The sequence below is a fragment of the Heterodontus francisci genome, unplaced genomic scaffold (assembly GCF_036365525.1).
Source record: "Heterodontus francisci isolate sHetFra1 unplaced genomic scaffold, sHetFra1.hap1 HAP1_SCAFFOLD_1050, whole genome shotgun sequence".
Taxonomy (NCBI): domain Eukaryota; kingdom Metazoa; phylum Chordata; class Chondrichthyes; order Heterodontiformes; family Heterodontidae; genus Heterodontus; species Heterodontus francisci.
The window spans coordinates 62,501-70,000 of NW_027141354.1; positions in this window are offsets into that span (position 1 = coordinate 62,501).

Here is a 7,500-nt window from a genome sequence, read left to right on the forward strand (position 1 = left end):
ATTTGCTACTGCGGGGCCAAAGCAAAAGGGAAAGCATAAGGGCGCAGGCTGCCCTCTGCGGGACAGGTCCGGCCCTGACGCCGGTTTACGATTTCTCCGGTAAAGCACCTGTCGGGTGGCGACCGGAGGGTCTTTGCAGGGCCTGGATCTCCGAGCCCGTGGGACAGGCGGGAAAGGGTGGCGGCAGCCGGTTGAAGTCCCGACCCTGGGCAGCCTCCCGGTCCTACCTCCATAACTTCGGCGAGGAGGGTCCGATCCCCGCGCGGTCGACGGCAGGCGGTAGGGCTCGGAGGGGCGCGGCCTGGTCCGCGAGTGCCCCGGCGCCGCCCCTCTGCCCGTCCGAGGGACAGTAGGAAATGGCCATACCGCTTTCCGGCCGATTGCCGCCGGACGTCCGGCCGCATTCGCTCGGTCTGCGCGGCCGGCGGTAGCCGGGGGCGAGGGGCATCGGGCGGTGGCGGAACCAGGCCGGCCCGACCGCTGGGGGCCGCCCGGGCGACGTTTGAATCTGTCGGGTCGGACCGCCGAATCCCGCGGGATTTCGGGATCGAATCTGCGGGTGGAATCGGCACCTCGTCCCGCTGTCCGGTTCCCCCCCGTCGACTGCAACGGGTTTCCGAGGCCCGTCGGTCAGGCGCGGTTCGCTCCGCAATCCGCCGGCCGATCGGCACCGGGCGGGGCTCTACGGAAAGAGGGGACCCTCCGGCGTCGAGTGCCGGCGCACCGACCCCGCAGGCTGACCGGGAAGGTGAAGACTCACCCCGCTGAATGCCCGGCCCCGGGCACCCTCCGGCGCCGGGGCCATAACTTCGGGGAGGGAGGTCCGAGCTCCGCGCGGTCGACGGCAGGTGAAAGGGGCCGGTGCGCCGCGGAAGGCGACAGCAGTCCCGTCAGGCTGCACCTCTGCTCGGGCGAACGGCGTCAGGAAAAGGGGAGAGCACTTCCCCACCGATAGCTCCGGAACGCCCGGACCCATTGGCCCGCGGCACCGGTGGCTGCTAGAGGGCCTCCGGCGCCGTCAGCCGGGGTACGTCCCAGGCCGGCCGGACGGCGGGCAGCCGGAGGCAACGGCCTGGAACGGAGCCAGACTTGAGTCGTTCCGTGCCGTGGGCAAAAAGGCAGGGCTGCGGGTCAGCGCAGTTTGGCAAACCTAGCCGCAAGTGCGGGAAGGGCGGAGGAGCACACGGACGCCGCCTTCCCAAACTGAGCCCAAAGTGCCCAGGCATGCCCCCTTGATCTCGCCTAATCAGTGAGCCCAAAATAATTTCAGAGTGTGGAAACCTTATCCAAAAAGGTCGAAAAGAACGGCCAGAGATCAAGTCCGAAAGGGGAAATCAGTAACAAGCAAGCAGAGTAATCATTAACCAAAAAGCGCAAAATTATGTTAAAAGTGTGAAATCATTAACCAAAAACTCGAAAATAATGTCCAGAGACCAAGTCCGAAAGGGCAAATGGTTAACCAGTAAGCAGAGTAATCATTAACCAAAAATCGCAAAAGTAAGTAAAAAGTATGAAATCATTAACCAAAAATCGCAAAAGTAAGTAAAAAGTGTGAAATCATTAACCAAAAACTCGAAAATAATGTGCAGAGACTAAGTCCGAAAGGGCAAATGGTTAACCAGTAAGCAGAGTCATCATTAACCAAAAATCGCAAAAGTAAGTAAAAAGTGTGAAATCATTAACCAAAAATCGCAAAAGTAAGTAAAAAGTGTGAAATCATTAACCAAAAACTCGAAAATAATCTCCAGAGACTAAGTCCGAAAGGGCAAATGGTTAACCAGTAAGCAGAGTAATCATTAACCAAAAATCGCAAAAGTAAGTAAAAAGTGTGAAATCATTAACCAAAAATCGCAAAAGTAAGTAAAAAGTGTGAAATCATTAACCAAAAACTCGAAAATAATGTCCAGAGACTAAGTCCAAAAGGGCAAATGGTTAACCAGTAAGCAGAGTAATCATTAACCAAAAAGCGCAAAAATATGTTAAAAGTGTGAAATCATTAACCAAAAACTCGAAAATAATGTGCAGAGACTAAGTCCGAAAGGGCAAATGGTTAACCAGTAAGCAGAGTAATCATTAACCAAAAATCGCAAAAGTAAGTAAAAAGTGTGAAATCATTAACCAAAAACTCGAAAATAATCTCCAGAGACTAAGTCCGAAAGGGCAAATGGTTAACCAGTAAGCAGAGTAATCATTAACCAAAAATCGCAAAAGTAAGTAAAAAGTGTGAAATCATTAACCAAAAACTCGAAAATAATGTCCAGAGACCAAGTCCGAAAGGGCAAATGGTTAACCAGTAAGCAGAGTAATCATTAACCAAAAATCGCAAAAGTAAGTAAAAAGTGTGAAATCATTAACCAAAAATCGCAAAAGTAAGTAAAAAGTGTGAAATCATTAACCAAAAACTCGAAAATAATCTCCAGAGACTAAGTCCGAAAGGGCAAATGGTTAACCAGTAAGCAGAGTAATCATTAACCAAAAATCGCAAAAGTAAGTAAAAAGTGTGAAATCATTAACCAAAAATCGCAAAAGTAAGTAAAAAGTGTGAAATCATTAACCAAAAAGTCGAAAATAATCTCCAGAGACTAAGTCCAAAAGGGCAAATGGTTAACCAGTAAGCAGAGTAATCATTAACCAAAAATCGCAAAAGTAAGTAAAAAGTGTGAAATCATTAACCAAAAACTCGAAAATAATCTCCAGAGACTAAGTCCGAAAGGGCAAATGGTTAACCAGTAAGCAGAGTAATCATTAACCAAAAGGCGCAAAAGTAAGTAAAAAGTATGAAATCAGTAACCAAAAAGCGCAAAAATATGTTAAAAGTGTGAAATCATTAACCAAAAAGTCGAAAATAATCTCCAGAGACTAAGTCCGAAAGGGCAAATGGTTAACCAGTAAGCAGAGTAATCATTAACCAAAAATCGCAAAAATATGTTAAAAGTGTGAAATCATTAACCAAAAACTCGAAAATAATGTGCAGAGACTAAGTCCGAAAGGGCAAATGGTTAACCAGTAAGCAGAGTAATCATTAACCAAAAAGGGCAAAAGTAAGTAAAAAGTATGAAATCATTAACCAAAAAGCACAAAATTAAGTTAAAAGTGTGAAATCATTAACCAAAAAGTCGAAAATAATGTCCAGAGACCAAGTCCGAAAGGGCAAATGGTTAACCAGTAAGCAGAGTAATCATGAACCAAAAATCGCAAAAGTAAGTAAAAAGTATGAAATCATTAACCAAAAAGGGCAAAAGTAAGTAAAAAGTATGAAATCATTAACCAAAAATCGCAAAAGTAAGTAAAAAGTATGAAATCATTAACCAAAAATCGCAAAAGTAAGTAAAAAGTATGAAATCATTAACCAAAAAGCACAAAATTAAGTTAAAAGTGTGAAATCATTAACCAAAATGTCGAAAACAATGTCCAGAGACTAAGTCCGAAAGGGCAAATGGTTAACCAGTAAGCAGAGTAATCATTAACCAAAAATCGCAAAAGTAAGTAAAAAGTGTGAAATCATTAACCAAAAACCCGAAAATAATGTCCAGAGACTAAGTCCGAAAGGGCAAATGGTTAACCAGTAAGCAGAGTAATCATTAACCAAAAATCGCAAAAGTAAGTAAAAAGTGTGAAATCATTAACCAAAAACTCGAAAATAATGTCCAGAGACTAAGTCCGAAAGGGCAAATGGTTAACCAGTAAGCAGAGTAATCATTAACCAAAAGGCGCAAAAGTAAGTAAAAAGTATGAAATCAGTAACCAAAAAGCGCAAAAATATGTTAAAAGTGTGAAATCATTAACCAAAAACTCGAAAATAATGTGCAGAGACTAAGTCCGAAAGGGCAAATAATTAACCAGTAAGCAGAGTAATCATTAACCAAAAAGCGCAAAAATATGTTAAAAGTGTGAAATCATTAACCAAAAACTCGAAAATAATGTCCAGAGACTAAGTTCGAAAGGGCAAATGGTTAACCAGTAAGCAGAGTAATCATTAACCAAAAATCGCAAAAGTAAGTAAAAAGTGTGAAATCATTAACCAAAAAGCACAAAATTAAGTTAAAAGTGTGAAATCATTAACCAAAAACTCGAAAATAATCTCCAGAGACTAAGTCCGAAAGGGCAAATGGTTAACCAGTAAGCAGAGTAATCATTAACCAAAAAGCGCAAAAATATGTTAAAAGTGTGAAATCATTAACCAAAAACTCGAAAATAATGTGCAGAGACTAAGTCCGAAAGGGCAAATAATTAACCAGTAAGCAGAGTAATCATTAACCAAAAAGCGCAAAAATATGTAAAAAGTGTGAAATCAGTAACCAAAAAGCGCAAAAGTAAGTAAAAAGTGTGAAATCATTAACCAAAAACTCGAAAATAATCTCCAGAGACTAAGTCCGAAAGGGCAAATGGTTAACCAGTAAGCAGAGTAATCATTAACCAAAAAGCGCAAAAATATGTTAAAAGTGTGAAATCATTAACCAAAAACTCGAAAATAATGTGCAGAGACTAAGTCCGAAAGGGCAAATAATTAACCAGTAAGCAGAGTAATCATTAACCAAAAAGCGCAAAAATATGTAAAAAGTGTGAAATCAGTAACCAAAAAGCGCAAAAGTAAGTAAAAAGTGTGAAATCATTAACCAAAAACTCGAAAATAATCTCCAGAGACTAAGTCCGAAAGGGCAAATGGTTAACCAGTAAGCAGAGTAATCATTAACCAAAAAGCGCAAAAATATGTTAAAAGTGTGAAATCATTAACCAAAAACTCGAAAATAATGTCCAGAGACTAAGTCCGAAAGGGCAAATGGTTAACCAGTAAGCAGAGTAATCATTAACCAAAAATCGCAAAAGTAAGTAAAAAGTGTGAAATCATTAACCAAAAAGCACAAAATTAAGTTAAAAGTGTGAAATCATTAACCAAAAAGTCGAAAATAATCTCCAGAGACTAAGTCCGAAAGGGCAAATGGTTAACCAGTAAGCAGAGTAATCATTAACCAAAAAGCGCAAAAATATGTTAAAAGTGTGAAATCATTAACCAAAAATCGCAAAAGTAAGTAAAAAGTGTGAAATCATTAACCAAAAAGTCGAAAATAATGTCCAGAGACTAAGTCCGAAAGGGCAAATGGTTAACCAGTAAGCAGAGTAATCATTAACCAAAAAGCGCAAAAATATGTTAAAAGTGTGAAATCATTAACCAAAAACTCGAAAATAATGTCCAGAGACTAAGTCCGAAAGGGCAAATGGTTAACCAGTAAGCAGAGTAATCATTAACCAAAAAGGGCAAAAGTAAGTAAAAAGTATGAAATCATTAACCAAAAAGTCGAAAATAATGCCCAGAGACTAAGTCCGAAAGGGCAAATGGTTAACCAGAAAATCCGTCGAATAATGTCCAGAGACTAAGTCCGAAAGGGCAAATGGTTAACCAGTGGAAGGGCGATCAAGCGGAAAAATTTGCCCCGGTTACCCGGGATGGAGTTCCAGAGGTCCGGCCAGAGTTGTCAAATTCGTCCCGCTGATCGGACGCTTGTCATTCGGGTGGCTGGGGGTTGGCGGGGTATCTGCACAGTAGTAGGAGGTGGCAAGTCGGGACTTGGACGTTTATTCCAAGAGTCCACCCGAGCCTCCAGGTCTGCAGAGACCGACCCTAGCTGCCGCCCAACCGACTTTTAAGCCTTTTTCGGATGGGGATTTTTTCCCATTTTCGTCCATTTTTCGGGTTTTCTGTCGGGCTTAATAGGCGGCAGCCTGACCCCCGGCCGAGGCGGGGGGCGCACTCTCCCTTGCGTAAGGGTCCGGATTTGCCCCGGAAAGTGCCCCCGACGGCCTCCCGACCCGGGTGCCTGCAGGGCGGGGGAAAGGGTAGTCCCAGCCGCAGGAAATCATTAACCAAAAGACTTAGCCGTCGGGGCAGAGGCTAAGACCCGGGCTGGTGAAATCATTAACCAAAAGGAATGCACCCTTTTCCGAAAGTGCAGGCCGAAATAAGGCGAGCCTTGGGCCGGGAAGGCCAAAACCCCCAACTCATGGAAGTGTATGGGGTCGGACTCGGCGACTTTCCCGGGCCCCGAGTTGACCTTTCCCCACGGGGGCGGTCAAGTTGCTCCCGCCAAGAGGGCACGTTGCATTTGCTGCCGCTCTAGTCCCCGGGCTAGTTAATCAGTTGCCGTCGGAAGTCCCGATGCCGAAATGAAAAATGGCCGTTGCGGCGATTTGGCGCCTCATTTTCGGAAGGACTACCGGCAGGCAACCCGCCGAATTGACACTTGCGATTCGGGTGGCTGGGGGTTGGCGGGGTACCCGGAGATTTTCGGGAACTCGATTTTCAGAACTTTTGCTGGCAGCGGTTGCACTTGCAAAGTGGCCGAAGAAGTGCTCCCTCAAGGAAGGACCTTCTTTTGAAATAAAAGACCTTCCGAAGAGTGCCTGGAAGTCATTTATGAGCATTTAAGGGTAAATCTGGCGGACTTTCCATGCTCTGTTGCCGGCTCTGAAATATCGCACAGTTGGGTCTAGGCCGGTAGACTGGCTGTGAAAACAGACAAAGTGTTTTGGCGAGCGAGAGAAAACAAGGCCTTGGAACAGATTGGGGGGTGCGGAGGCACACCACACCCACAGGAAAAGAATTAATAAAAAAAAAACCAAAGTCTATGACATGTCTGTTGGTACAGTGAGAAAAGCAAAGAAGGGAGGCTGCGATGGCAGAGCAAAGCCGACCTTCATACAGATATACATGTCAAAGAAAGAAACTATGCCCGCAAAAGACTTGGTGCGAAATAACAAGGCTCCTTGTGAACGGTTATCTTTGTCTGTCAGGCGCAGATTGTGGCGGCGTCGCCTGGTTTCCTTGGGTTGCACTACATGTATGTCCTAGTCTCAAACGAAAAGTGCGTGCCCAGAATTTTGTCCAAGTTAGGCGACGCACGCCGGCTGGCATCACCTCTCCGTGCGAGCGCCGAAAGCTTTGGTCGACCTGTTTGGCTACGCTGGTCGCGGTTGCTCCTTACAGTGATGGGGACGGAAAACCGATGCGAGTTGACCAGGCGACGTCAACCAAGTTGCATGCTTTCTCCCCCCCCCCCCGCCGCCGCCAACCCCACACTGTGTGAAAGGAAAAAAAAGTGCGTGCCCAGGTCACTCGATCGATACGGCGAGGACTGTCCGACGTTGGAGGGCCCAGGCGGGCTAGCATTTATTTGCTGGTGTTTCAGGCTCAGCGGTTACCTCCCGTTTCTGTCCCTTGTGTCAGACGGACATTCCTCTCGAGAGTTTGGCCACTTGGTCGGCGGCGTGCTAGGTAGATTACTCGTTGTGCGCCGTCTCCTGTGTGCTGATCTCTGTGCTGTTCGTGTGAGGCCGAGACGTCCCACTGGTCGCTACCGCAGTGGTCCGATTGTGAAGCTCCGGAGCGGGGCGTCCCGTTCCGGCCAGCTCGAGCACTCGATTTCTCTAGCACCAGAGCAAGGGCACACGCGCGGTGTGTGTGTGTGTATGCTTTGTATTTGTCGGTTACCGGTTTTTGTTGCA